This window comes from Pteronotus mesoamericanus, unplaced genomic scaffold (genome assembly GCF_021234165.1).
Source record: "Pteronotus mesoamericanus isolate MK-2021 breed Mesoamerican mustached bat unplaced genomic scaffold, CSHL_Meso_final contig_105, whole genome shotgun sequence".
NCBI lineage: Eukaryota > Metazoa > Chordata > Mammalia > Chiroptera > Mormoopidae > Pteronotus > Pteronotus mesoamericanus.
Genome location: NW_026555006.1, coordinates 17572575 through 17586830, shown reverse-complemented (window position 1 = coordinate 17586830; position 14256 = coordinate 17572575).

Genomic DNA, 14256 nt, shown 5'->3' with positions numbered 1-14256 from the left:
CTGACTCTAAAACTCTACAGTGATTTGGCCTTGACCAAGTTATTTTTGTTCCTAATCTATATTTTCCTAATCTTTAAAATGAAGATAAGTTTATAGACTTAGCAAAGGTAGAGGGAATATTAAATATAATCATATATGACCTATTACAGTGCTTGGCACAGACAAGCTATTTTTTAAATGGTTTTAGTCAAGGTGTGTGACCAAAACAAAAAATGCCATAAGAAAAAATACTGAGAAAGTTTAGAAGGGTAGCGCCTTGTGAAGACAAATAAAACTTAATGGAAAAGGTTATATTTGATACAGACCTGGAAGAACAAGTAGACATTTTACAGGTGAGAGCTTTTTAAAGTCTTAGTAGGTGCTCAAAAAGTAGCAGTTGAATAAATGGATTAAAGCATGAAGGTGAAGGGTTATTTTTCAAGCAGAGAAAATTAGGAACAACAGCACAACTGTGAAAATGTGGGGATTTTTCAATGAATAGCAGAAGGATTCATTTAGACAATAACGAATTTCAGAGAAGTGCAGGAAGTCAAAAGGAAAGCAGATTGGGCATCTACTGTAGTAAATGTGAATGCCAGTCTCAGTTACTGATCAATCAATAGTATAGGGAGTAGAGGAGCCATTGGAAATTTCCAAGCAAAGAAGAGGCACATTTGGAGGTGGCAGTGGCATGAAGAAGAGATTTAAGTGAGGAAAGACAGGGGGCAAGACTGTTGGTGGAGGGGGGGGTGCTGTTATACTCATTCAGGCCAGAGATAATGGGGTCCAAATTAGGGTGCTAACAGTGAAAGTAGAAAAGAGTAAACAAATGAGAGGGACACTGTAGAACAGAACCCACAGCAACTGGTAAGAAGATTGTGGGGAGCAAGATGTGCTCTACTTATAATTACTATGGGTGTCTGAAATGGTGAGCAGATGAACACAGCAGATAACTTTTTTCAGAGCGGTAAGGGAATCACACCATTAGAAAGAGAGGGAGCAGACTCTCATGAGGGAAAGAGGGACCAAGTTGGAAAAAGAGCCTCCTTGACCTTTAGAATACAGCACATATAAGGCCAGATCAGGGCACACCCTGGTTGGGTTGTTCACAGCCAGGCCAACCATACTTTACTGGGCTATTCACAGTGTCATCTGCAATGTAGATTCGAAATGCTTGAATTGGACTGTGTATAAACCCTCAACTCCTAGAAACCCAGTTTCTGACCACTGAGCATTTGCTGCCATATACACAGCTTCCCTCTGAGGCCTTATAACCAATGCAGACCAGTCAGGCAACCCAGAAGTGTAGAGGACTTCTAGAGAGGATAGCGGGGCCCACCCACCAGGGCCCATCTGCAGCCTCCCAAGTGAAATGTTCAAAATGAACAACTAAGGAATCAGAAACGAATAGAATTTTTATCTTTAATGTAAAAACAATGGAAGAAAAATACTAGTAGTTAATATTCACATTGAAATGAGCCTCTTGCATGGAGCTTGTACATCAGTGAGAGAAGTCCCTGTTGGGAGAACAGGGCCTCACAGGCGCACAGGTGGGCCGTGGCACCTGTCCTGGGAGTTGCTTCCGGGGTGCCCTGGGACTTATAACAGTCTTCTCTGAGGAACTGAGACAATACAAATAATTTATATAGTATCTAACTACAAAAATAAATTGTACAACTAAAATTTCTCCTACTCCTAGCGTGAGGCCTTCACTAACCACATCAAAAAGTAAAGAGTAATATTCAAACCAGATCTGATAACAAATTGGTAAAAATGATTGAAATTATTAATACTCTTTGTAGCCACTATGATTACTAATATTTTCCTAGATGTATACTGTGCATATATTGTACAAATACACTTATATTGTGACCATCTATTCATTTGTATGTATTCATTTATTTATTTTATTAAAATGGGATTATCAAAAAGGTTTGGAAATTATAGCTGTCAAAGGTTCCTTCAAAACACTGAGACTGATTTTTTTTTTCTGAGAGAAGACTTTATAGGGAAAAGTGGAGATATGGGAAAACTGGATGTGCAGTGGACAAATGGGGGGAGCATATTATTTTTAGGGGGGAAAAAATGCAGAGAGAGGAGCTGGGAGCATTGAAACCAACAAAATCTCATGTCTTAATTTTTCCCAGAATACCTCACTAGCAAGGAAGGGACTAGTCATTTGCTGGAACAGAAATGTCCCACTTGGGGGCTCCCTTAACAAAGCTGCCCTTTGACTGAAGGGTTTCCAGCCTTTTCCATGGCATAATGGTACCAAGGCCCAGAAAGGAAGCTCTTTAATGGATGCCATTTCATACAGCATAGCATGCTTTTCTCTTCTCCTCCCACCACCAAGAAACTGTTGTGATAGGCACATTTTTAGAATATTTAAAAATAGATTACAGTTAGTGGTGAAACACAGAAGCCGGAGAAGTGCTGGGCAAGTGTGTGTTTCAAGTTACACAGCCCAAGGCTGCCGGGTATAAAAATACTCTGTCTCCCATTTGGCTAAGTGAGGCTTTAGCAACTGGTAATTTTTGCATGTCCTAGTCACTGCTAATTGTTGAATTAGAACATCTGTCAAAAGTAAGGATATTTTCCTCAGAACACAGAGCAGGGAAAATAAGCTCTTCTCTAAGGCAGCACAAGGCATATCACGACTGTGCCCACTGCCAACAGCTAATGTTCCCTCTCTCTGCCCATTGTTTTCAAACAGGAAGCCTGCTGAGTGGCTTCTGACCACCCTCATTAGAAACCATATGGGGCTTTTGCAGACTCTGGCTTTACTCAGGCAATGGCAACTTAAAAATGTCCAAAAAGGGTCAAGAACTAGACTGCACATGATTTAACAAGGTGCCTGTCTCCAACCAAGAACACAGAAACTGTTCCAGTTTAGCCTTGCCCCCGGAAATGTGAGTTCTATTTACAGCTTAACTCCACTGAGTCAGGAGATAACAGTGTATGTGGCTTTGAGCAATTCTCATATCCTCTCCAGGTCCAAGTTTTCCCATCTATAAAATAAAGGGACTTTGTTTTAAAGGGTTTCCCAACTGTGAGGCCTTTAGAACACTAGTGCTTCCTCACGGCTGTCTTAGAAGCTATCTCTGAGGTGGCTGGCGGAACAAGACCCAGCCCCTCAACTCCACTTCAATTAGCTCTGTTCTCCTTTCATCTATTTTATATACTTGGACTCAGTGTTCAATAAGCAGGGGGGATGATTTGACAGCCAAAACAATAAGTGGATCCCTGCAGAAGTCTGTTATACAGAGCAAAGAGGATCATGCAAAGGTGGACCACCTAGAATACACCATATGTGGCTAGACTAGAGGGAGGCTAGACACACAAGCCAACTTACAAGCCTCAAATACAGCTCTGCAGATCCCCTCACCCTGTAGCTCCTTTCATTCTCCCTGCTATTAATTCCTTCCCCACTCCTTTGTCCTGAATGTGTTGTCCTTCTCATTCAAGGCCCAAATAAGTTTGCACATGTAACATGAGCCATCCATACCACTCTCTTTCATGTCTGAAGACTTGAACCACTGATCTTCTGCACACATCATTTGCCCCCAGGATGCCTTAGATTACCTAAAGTATTGTTTTCCTACCAAGAATGTAAACCTCTTGAAGGGAATGACCAGTATTTAATATTGAATGCTAATGGAGCCCATGACAGTGTTTGGTGCATGGTAGGATTCATGGAATCTGGGTGCTTAAGTGGCTGAATAATTTCACTGAATAATTAGACTTAGAAGAGTAAAATTAAAATTAAATCTCTGGTACCCCATGAGATCCAGAACCAGGTCAAACTTTTTCAGCATTTACATACCCAAATTATCCATCCATCCATCCTCCCACACTTGTATCCAGAAAAAAATATTTATGGATCTTTGAGTCACCATGGAATTTCTTTTACTTTTATATTTATTGCAAATTTAGTCATCAACCAGATTTTGCCAATGTGAAACTCTTCGGTATTCATATAGCTATGGAATACATTCCCTCCTCTCCATGACAACTACCATTTCTCCTGATGAAACTATGTCATCAGGCTAGGATTACTGTTTTAGCCTCTTAACTTTCCTTTCCTAGTTTGGGTCCTCTCAAATCTCTCCTTCATGCTGCCTCCAGATTCATCTTTCTAAAATACAAATACAACCACATCATCTTTCTGCCTAAAGTAATATATATATATATATCTGAAGCACATCAGTAGGGTATGGAGTCCCCTAGATAACCTGGCCTTGTGTAATTCTGCAGTCTTGTTGTTTGGCACTCTGACCCAAGTCCTGCTTTCCTTCCCAGGACCACCTCTTGGATGTTCTTTAATGCCTTTTTAGTTTTACTCATTCCATGGTATCTGTCTGGCACACCCAGGACTTCTCTGCCCTTCTTCACTTGGGAAGTTCCTCCTCATGCTTCAACAGGCAAATTTCTCTTTCCTTAAGAAGTCTTTGCATAATCTCAAAGGATGATGAGCTATATGGCTTCTCAGCTACCATTATGTCTTAAGCATAGAACCAACTAAATATTTGTTGAAAAATAAATACAAATACAAATCAAAATATATATAACAAATACAACTATATATATTTATATATGTATATATACACATGCATACATACATACACACACACATATATGTAAATACAAATATAAACCATGGTTAAATACCTTATATTTCTAAAGTGCTCACAGGTGACAATATATTCACATCCACCACCTCCTTTGAGCCTTATTTTATGAGAAGGTCAAAATAGGCATCATTTGTTTCACTTAATGATATGAAATCAAATGACTTTCTGAAGATAATGAAATGACTAAGTGGCAGATAGGAGTTCAATGTTTTAAAGCAACAATCCAAGTCCAGTGCGTAGAGCAGTGAGTGTGTGGTGCACAGTGAGCACACAGGGACTGGTTGTTGTCATTATCATTAACACAAAGGTCTAAGTATTCCCTCACCACCATACCCCCAAACCCACACTGACACTGTCAGGCTTGGCCAGCAGCCCATTTGGCTTGTTTCAGGCAAGAACAACCACTCTTGTCCTCCACAGACCAGATTCATGCCCAGAACTGACTCAACATCAAACCCGCTGCTAGGAGACTGCATGGGAGATGATTGTTTTAGGGCCACATACTCCAATCCTAATGTCCCTATGAGCATCTCATGTCTCTCATCATTATTCTATTCTGTTAGTCACTGGGTTCACATTTTAGAGCTAGTTTGCTGCCCTCACCCTTCTTTTCTTTTCTTTTCTCTTCTCACCCTTTCTTTCTTTTTATTTTTTTTAAATAAAATATCTTATCTTTTGGTCATGCCTGGAAGTAAAGAATTTGGTGGGCATGTTCATAGCAGATGGCTTTGCACTAGGGGTGTGTGTGTGTGTGTGTGTGTGTGTGTGTGTGTGTGTGTTCCTGAAAAGTAATGTGAATTAAATTCTGGTAAATCAAATACTATTTTAAATGCCTGAATGAAGCTCCATGTTTAAAGGACTCCTCTGGGAAATTATTTTATGATGTAAAAATTCACTTTGTCCTCCCAATCTGTCCATATATTTGGATTTTCAGAAAAATTTCTATATCGGTGCATTCTAAATATACCAATTCAAAAATAAATATTTATGGACTGTTTACCATGTAACAAACATTGTTGGTTTTAAGGCTCTAACACCTTAAAGGGGTTATATTCTACTAAGAGACAGTAAACCATAATTACACAAGTAGCCAATCACTTATTTATGTATTTTTAAATTATTATTGTATTTTCCAATACTATTTAACCCCCTTTATTCCCTGCCCCCTGCAATCACCACTCTGTTTTCCATGTCCATGAGTCCTTTTTCCTTTTTTCTCCATCTCTCCACCCCATCCCTCCCCGCTCTTAGCTGTCATCCTGCTCTCCATCTATGAGTTTGTCTCTATTTTGCTTGTTAGTTCAGTTTGTTCATTCCATTCCACATATAAGTAAAATCATATGGTATTTGTCTAAGTGAAATAAGCCAGTCAGTGAAAGACAAATACCAATCACTTATTTGTAAGAGTTGTGTGTGACATGAAGGAAAGTGTCAGTACTCAGCCAGTTTGTAACAGAGATAGACTACCTTTTGGTTGGGTGTCAGGGGATTCAAGGAGCTGTGCTGTAGAGGGTGGAGAGTGGTGAAATTTGAGGCCAAAAATGTAAGCAGGAGTCAGATTTTGGCTTGGAATATACCTATAATAAAATGATGTCCAGGCTTTTTAATTCAAACCTTCCCATGTGGGAAGAAGCAGTTCTTAAATGTTAGCTATGTCTCCAGCTCTTCCCTCCTCCATTTACCATGCCTGACTAATGCAATTCTGGGAAAAGTTCCAATGCAAATGTTACCCTCCCAGATAGTTCTATTCCCTAAGTCTTTAGCCAAGCCCAGCATTCTTTGAAAATGGCCCAAAGATTGCTATTAATCTCCTCCAATATTTAGATTGAAATCTATTCTTTGGAATCGATATTAAAAAATAAAATAAAATAAACTGATCCAAATTATTTAGCTTATTTCTTGGAAGTCTGGCCCTTTTTGACAACGCATTCATGGATCTTACAGTATATTTGGGTCCAGAGGTCATCTTTTCACTAAATATCAGGACTTGTAATTTGGTCAGAGATTGTTTACTTATAGGTTTATTCATTTTTATTACATAAGGGAGATTTAAATTAACCTTTATTTACTGATTGCTGTGGGAGATATTTTCTGTGGCCTACCCTACATCTCCTTTGCCCGCCCCATATCCCTCTACTTGATTGATAAAACCCTACCATGTCAGGAATATGACTAAGATCCCTTTATCTCATATAAATTAGACCATTCCTTGCTCCAGTCCAGGTGATGAATAATGACAATTTTATTTCCCATGGTCATTGATTGGGCTAAAGGGGAGGATGTGACTCAGTTCTGTCCAATGATCTATGAAAGGCATTCCTTGCTAGAGAAGGATTCTATTTCTGAGTACAAAGCCCAAGTCTCCTGAAGAGAAGACTTTTTAGATTTTTTTTTTTTTTTTTTACTTCTTTTGTCTTGAAACTGAAGTCAAAAGCTGTGGATGTCATCCTGTGATCATGAGGTAACAACGTTAGGATAAAAGGAAATGCTCCAATGCCGGTAGAAAGAATAGAAAATTTGTGTCATGTTTACTGAGCAGCTCATCCTGTATCAGTAATTATCTCTCTCTGGCATTTTGTTATTAGAAAAAAAAAATAGAACTCAATTTTTTTTAAAGCCATGTGTGTGTTGGGTTCTATTACTTGCTGCTGAAAGCATTCTTAAATACACAATAACCATTTGACATTAATGTTACTGTCATCTTACAAGTGGGAAGTGAGTCTCCGAGCAACTGCCCTAGTCTATACAATAAAATCCTGTATAAATTCAAAATTCAAGCCCTTCCTATTATAAGACTGTGCTTTATAACAGTACAAACTCAAAGTATTTTAATTACATAGTTAAAAATGACATTTATCAAGAATCATTAAATTCTATGGAAGCAGAATTACACTGAAAAATGATTTTATTAACATAATATTGTTAACATAAAGCTCTTTAATAAAAGGAAGCCACAATATGATCTCTGGGTGTACTGGGTGTGGTCAGGTGGGCCTACATAACCTCCTGGGAAGGCTAATGACTCCAACTGGTTCAAGGTATTCCATATTCCTACTCTGCAGTCCTGGTGTGGAGTACTTTACCTATATGTAGTATGTGGTTCTTATAACAACCCTCTGAATGCAGAATAAGGATGTCCATTTCACTGATAAGAAAATTGAGACTTAATGATCCTGAGGTTATTGGAAGTATTTCAACTTAAGCTTAATTTAGAACACATGCTCTCATCCTCTGTGTGCCATGGCTTTTGTGCACCCAGGAGTCTCCCTTCCCAGGAGCCTTAGTCAAGCAATCCCAGATACATGGCTATTTCCTCAGAATGCAACTTGGCATTCATCGGTGTTAACAGTAGCAGAAAGCATGATATGCTGCATAGGCATTACATAATACAGTGAAAAAAAGCCACAGACTTTGGAACCAAAAAGATCTAGGTTTGAGCACTGACACCATCACTTCTTTGCTGTGTGACAATAAGGTAGTTATTTATGCTGAGACTCCATACCCCCAATCTATAGATGAGGGATTATAATGCTAAAAAGAAGAATTGTTTTGAGGACCTAAAAAGATAATATAATAAATTAGTCTCCCTTCCCATATTCTCTGTAAATGCTATAGCAACTGCATTATTTCAGTGGCACCAAAATGCTGAAGCTCATTCTTAAATACTTAGGAATCGGGCAGCATTTATAAGCTTAGAATTGGTTTACATTTTTCCCTGAGGGTAGTTCTGTAAACTATTCTTTTCCGTGTTTGCTGCCTATTCCCCAGAGGATCATTAGAAAATATTTATTTTGAACATATGTGTGGGAAGTTAAAACTCATAAAGGCAAATAAAAATGGTAGTGGTGATTGAGTGGCAGATGATTAGATTAAGCTGCCCACACATTGTGCATAGTTCTCACATGGTAGACTGGCCTTGGTTGAATACATCAAATAAGGCCAGATATAGGTGCCTTGGTGGCCTAAAGCTATGGTTTTTAAATTCCCAACAATGATTTGACTCGGCATAAGAATCACTTGAGAACTTATTAAAAATACAGATTCATGGTGCTCCACGGGGAATTTTGGTTTAGTATTCAAATCTAGACATTTTATTTTTAACAAGTATTTCATACGATTTGTTATCTGTACATTTTTTTTTTTGAAAACACTGGCTTAAATTATAACATGGCTTTTATTTTGCTCTCATTTCATCAGTGTTTTGATGGGTGCATTCACATATAAATATCTTTGTATTTAATTGCCTTATCTTTCCCCACTTTCTCCAGAATCACACTAGAAAGTGTTATATAAGGAGAGCAAATAGCATTACATGAATGAAAACATTCATCAAATATCAGGAGATCAATAAGAGAAATGCCCAATGGGCCAGAGAATTTACTAATTACCCTATGTTCCCAATAAAATGACCCCTGGAAACAGTATCGAGCTAAAAGGGCTACACATTTCTTGACTTTCTGAGGCCCTGGAGAGTAATTGTGTATAACCTTTCACTAGCAGACAGCTGTGTTTATTTCTCACTTGGGCATTCTCCATGAAAACATTATTCCAGAATCACTGCTACAGAAAGGAAATTTCACCTTGGCAACCAGAAGGAGCATGAGCTGTAACTGGAAGTAGGAAGAACCTCCATTTCAACAAACCCATTAAGACTCCCAAATCCTTGGCCTCCTCTTTTTATACTAGTTCATTGTGGCCAAATTCCATTTGGTTGTAGAATATTTTATGGAAAAAAAAATTACATAAGGATCCCCTATATCTACAACATGAAATAAAAGCATAACTACACTATTTAAAGCAATGGTGGCAGGCACAAAAACTGCCTCTTTCCCTCAAGAAACCTTCCTAAATATGCTGCTTTAAAGATTATCCCCATCATTTCACAGTATGAAAACAACTGTGGTGGGCCTACCACCCCAAGCTGTCTTTGTTTCCCTCCTAACCAAATAAAAACACATGTCCAAAAACATTGTCACCAGCATCTATAATTTGCTCACTCCCAGGTCATCTTAAGCAAGATCTATCCATAATTTAGTATTTTTCCAGTTTCCTTCTCAAAATTTATAATTTCCCATCTCACTGGGCTCTTAAAACAATTTAGCAACCTTCTTTCTGAGCCTTAATTAATAGCCTCTCCCTGTTCCTTTAATGATGAATCCAGTTTTGCCACACTTCCAAACCCTACATCAAGCAGTTCGTACATCAATGGTTCTCAGAGTGCGGTCTCCAGACCAGCGGCATCAGCACCACATACTGCAGAGCGAACTCTCAGGCTGCACCCCAGACGTTGAGGAGGAAGTTCTGGGGGAGGGACCAGCACTCTGTGGTGATCCTGGTGCACGCTGAGATTCGGGAACCACTGCTCTGAGTCACTCACAACAGGTGTCTCATGGACTTCACTGAGGAAGCAGATGCTCCTTCAATACCGTGACCTCATTACTGCCGGTTCTCGTTTGTCATTTCCCTCTTGGTCTTTCTCCCTGGACTGCTAGGACTTTGAGGATAGAAACAGTATCTTGCTCATTTTTGTCCTCATATTCCCAGGTCCTAGTACAGTGCTTAGCACATTATTAATTGCACAATAGATATGATTAAGTTAAATAGGGTTGTGCTCATTAATAGTCACTGTCCATTCAGGTCTCAGTTTTCTTCTCGATGACATGGAAGCCAACGAATAATAGACCTTTTTACTTCACAGGATTGTAGCAACAATCAGGGGTGGTGAGATAGTGGATATTTAAAAACTTACAATAAACCAAATGTGCCACATAACAGAGATACCATTATTCTTCCTGATCATACCCTATAAAAAGCAAACAAACAAAAAAACATAAAAGCCTCGCTCCTTTAAAACTGAAAGGTCAACTGGATAAAATTTGAAGTCATGTAAGTCTTCCCTCTTTGTTCCTGAAATCCTGTTTTTGTTCCACCTGATAATTCAGGAAAATATGTGGACTCAAATTTCTGGTGGCTTCATTTCCCACAAAAAAAAATGCTATGGGTTTTGTAGATCAAATAAAGACCAGGATGTTGCAGTTATCTCTGAGTGAGCTTAAAGTACAATATTTTGTCTTCAATGTGAAGCACCATAAAAATGTTTGAAGAAAAGAAAACTGCAAACTAGCCTCCCTTTGAAACACTCTGGAAATACACCATAAGGCTTTAAGTCACAGTCTCGGGATGGGTGTAAGGACAGGAGGTGATCCTGGGTAGAGAGAGAAACTCTGAAATTTATGACTGGATTGCGCAGAGAGGACTCACATAACATGACCTTCTGCCATCTGCAGAGCAGCCAAATCAAAGCCGTTGCCAGGGCAGCTCCTCACACAGCGTCTCTCTCTAAACAGTTCTGCTGTTGGTAGCACCTCTGGTGAAATGAGAGGATGTGCTGCATTCTCTAATTCAATTCAATTCTCTAAGTATTGATTGAGCTCCTAAGATGTGTTCAGCCAAGGCTGACCTGACTTGAAGCTAGAAAACTGATTGCCTACATGCTATGCTTCAAGGAGAACAAGGCAACTCTCTGGGTCCTAAATACCTACCTCTTTATTCCTTGTTTCCTTTCTGTTGTCCGAAACACTGCTCCATCTTCTGGGCTACATGGTGGCACTCTCCAAGATATATTTCATAAGTGCTCATCCCAGAGGTGCTCCATAAAAATCCTGGTCCAGTCAGGGAATTAATGCAGTCTATAACCCCTCTCGGAGATTCATCTTTATTAATGGCAAAACTCTAAGTATGCCTACTGTAATGGTTATCTGTTTACTCTTACTGTAGTTTCTCAGTCATATTTGAGATACAGAACTAACTCCTCCACTCCAGTTAATTTTTTTCCTTCCTCTTACTTTTTAGTAATTCTTATTGGTACATAGTTCAAAATAGTTGGGCAGAGGAAAGTCCAGTTCTACAGTTAGCAGATCTGAATCTGCCTCCCAGTCCAGTCCATGAACTTGGAACACTGGGCAAGTTATTTGACTTCTGAGCCTTACTGGTCACATCTGTTAATGCAGACAGTAATGGCAAATCCATAGAGTTCAACCCCTTTTCCTACTGGTAGCAGTTTCACCTGTTAAAGATCCATTTGCGTTAAAAGGCATTCATTTAAAAAATTCAAGTAATCCTGCAAGAGTAAAAGGATGCCTTTACAGGAGTGACCCCTTTCTCCCATCCCCTCCCCAACATAAACATGTCTCTGTGTTTCAGCAGATCAAGGATCATCTCCAATGCCACTTTCATGTTGCCTTGGTATCCCAAATCCAAACTGATTTCTCGCCTCTCTGAATTCCCTGTCATACCACAAATTGGATACTTAATCTGTTCGCCTTCATTTTATAGGTCTCAGTATAAATGCTGCATTTCCTAGTCTAGTTTATGAAGTTATTAAGGTAGACAATGAGTCTTACTGATGACAGTGTTTGGGAAAAATAAACACTAAATAAATGATTATGGAATGATTTTAGGCTTGTGTTATCTTCCTTTGATTTCTTCTATATACCTGAACAAAATGTGTTGTATTGAAGAGATGGAAACTTCTTTGGAGGGAAGAAGGAACACATTAGAATATGAGCCAATTGAGATCAGGTTAGGAGGATCACAACCCAGGATAAGTAGTTTGAAGAAGTACTAGGCAGGTAGCCATTTGAGATGCATGAGTGCAAGTTTGTACCACTGGAAGAAGAATACAGCAGGTAGCGCATTAGGACAATAGAGTGCAAGTTACCTATTGAAAGTCTTGTTCAGACGGCCACCGTATGCCCAGTGCCCTTAAGGTTGGTATAAAGTGAGCACAAGACACTCAGCCCTTAAAGAACTTACATCTCGTCAGAAGACAAGGTTTCATAGATATGATAATTAGAGAAGTAGTGAATGCGTGGGATAGACATGAGCATACACTCTGGGATCAGACCACCTGTGTTCCCATTGTAGTTCTGCCACAACCCACCTGTGTGACCCTGGGCAGGTTATTTACCTTCCCTGAGTTTCAATTTCATCGTTTATAAATTTGGCATAACGGTACCTACTTCATATGTTCATGAGAATTAAATGAAAGAATTCATGTACCACGCTTACAAAAGTACCTTCCATATAGTAAACATTCATAAAATATGAGGCATTGTTTCATTTACATTTTATTGCAATTGCGTATTTAATAGTGTAATCCATAGGTCTCCTTGTCTTACTTGCCAGCGACTATAATTGTGTGAAAATTACAGCAATACTCCAAATCACAATGGTCTGGGACCTCACTCTCTTAACTATTAAGAAGACTTGCCTTTCCCTAATCTCTCATCCTCACTACCCTCAGCAGGAACCTCTGGGTATGGGGAAACATGTGATTCTTCACAATCAGGGTTGTTGCCAGCGGTTTTGTGGCCCTATCTGCTTAGTGGGCGCTGCTTCCATGGTTTCTCTCGACTCACTTCTAGCGAGTTGCTACAGCTTGTCCCACTGCGTGCCTTGTCCAAACTGCTGGCTCCTGGCGCTCTCCTCCTGTGCTGGAAAGTAGCAAATCCCCTCTGCGTCTGCAGGCCAGCTTCTTTTGTAACTAGTGACATGGTGTTCATCTCACACCATTGCCTCCTCCTTCACAGAACACCTGGGCCCTGGAGAAGGCGTCTCAGAAAGCCATCATCCTCACACAGCTGCCTCCAGGCCTTGCTTCTCAGAGGCTTTAGCAGGGAGAGGTAGAAAGAAGACAGAGAAGGCCCTGTTTAACAAGTGTTTTTTCCTCACATGAATTTCCATCACCATTACCTCTCCTTCTGTATGCCTAAGCCAGACTCGTGTTCTGTCTCTCAGGTTTGTAGGTCCTATGTAAACCAAGGAATGGGCAGGCATCTTCTCAGTGTCCAAAACATTCTTTGAAAATCAGGAAGCTGGTCTGCCCAGAGCACACTGACAACTCTTGTGGGTCTCACAGTCCACCTATAGGCTTGCCTAGGAGAGTATAATCTCATCCACATGCAGACAGATATTTGTCTGAACCCCTCAATAGAAGGCATATTCCACAAGGCCAGAGATCATGCCTACCTCGAGTTTATGGCTTAGTATCTAGCATACTACAATACCTGGCATCCTGTGGGTAAATGCACAATAAATATGTATAGAAGAAATGACATAAACAGGAAGGAACAGGGGAATCTAAGGAGAAAGGAAATGTTTTTGGGTCTGCTTTATGAAGAAAGTCACTTTGGGAGAGGTGGAGTTTTTGTTAGGTCTAAAAGAATGATTATTTTTTAATATAATGGGCTATTCGGGTGGTTCATCTAGAGCTTTGTATATCCAAAGGATAGAACAAAATTATGCCCTTAAGTTGAACAAATTTTTCAGCAAAATTTGCACTTGCATGCAATTTGGCTTCAGAGTTTTCTCTCTTGTTGCTTATAACATATTAAGCTGCTAAAAGCTATTTAGATCAACAATACTTCTACTGCCTCTGATAAGTGTAGATGCAGCACAAAGCAAAAATTGACTAAGAACAAATTTCAGTTCAAAGAATCTGAATTTCATTTGAGGATTTATTCATTCATTCGAAAACTCTTTATTGAGTATTGTTGTAATAGAGATACTGTATTAGGCATTGAAATACATGAATGAAAAGACATAAGCGTTTCCTCAAGGAGCTTGCAATATGAAAGTGGAATAC